The sequence below is a fragment of the Mandrillus leucophaeus genome, unplaced genomic scaffold (assembly GCF_000951045.1).
Source record: "Mandrillus leucophaeus isolate KB7577 unplaced genomic scaffold, Mleu.le_1.0 Scaffold63, whole genome shotgun sequence".
NCBI lineage: Eukaryota > Metazoa > Chordata > Mammalia > Primates > Cercopithecidae > Mandrillus > Mandrillus leucophaeus.
Window position 1 is genome coordinate 618,829 of NW_012106808.1, and position 811 is coordinate 619,639.

An 811-nucleotide genomic window follows, 5' to 3' on the forward strand; every position below is an offset into this window, starting at 1 on the left:
ACTCTGTGAGATGATTTCACAGAACACAAAGAAGTTTCTCAGAAAGCTTCTTTCTCTTTGTCATCGGAGGATATTTCCTTTTGCCGTATCGTCTTCAATCGAATTTGAAATATCTGTTCTCAGATTCCACAGAAATAAGGCTAGCAAAGAGATCCACGTAATACACATGTAACTCTGTGAGTGGAAGTCACACATCACGGAGCAGTTTCTCAGAATGCTTCTTTCCAGATTTCACCTGAGGATATTTCCTTTTTCACCATAGCACTCTATGGGTTTCCAAATATCACTTTACCAATTCCACAAGAACTGTCTTAGCGAAAGGCTTCCTGAGGGGAATGCTGTAACTCTGTGAGATGACTTCACAGAACACAAAGAAGTTTCTCAGAAAGCTTCTCTCTCTTTGTTATCGGAGGATATTTCCTTTAGCCCTATACTCTTCAAAGGAATCCGAAATATCTGTTCTCATATTCCACAGAAATAAGACTAGCAAACAGATCCACGAAATACAGATGTAACTCTTTCAGTGGAAGTCACACATAACAGAGCAGTTTCTCCGAAAGCTTGTTTACAGATTTCATCTGAGGATATATCCTTTTTCAACATAGCCCTCTATGGGCTTCCAAATATCACTTTGCCAGCTCCTCAATAACTGTCTTAGCGAAAGGCTTCTTGAGGGGAAAGCTGTAACTCTGTGAGGTGATTTCACACAACACAACGAAGTTTCTCAGAAAGTTTCTTTCCCTTTGTTATCGGAGGATATTTCCTTTGGCCCTATAGTCTTCAAAGGGATCCGAAATATCTGTTCTCAGAT

General features: G+C 40.0%; 1 pseudogene; it reads right to left on the minus strand.

Annotated features, from left to right (window-relative positions):
- LOC105554150 overlaps positions 1-387 on the minus strand; it is a 158,309-nt pseudogene extending 157,922 nt beyond the window's left edge.
- Between the last annotated feature and the right edge of the window lie 424 nt (positions 388-811).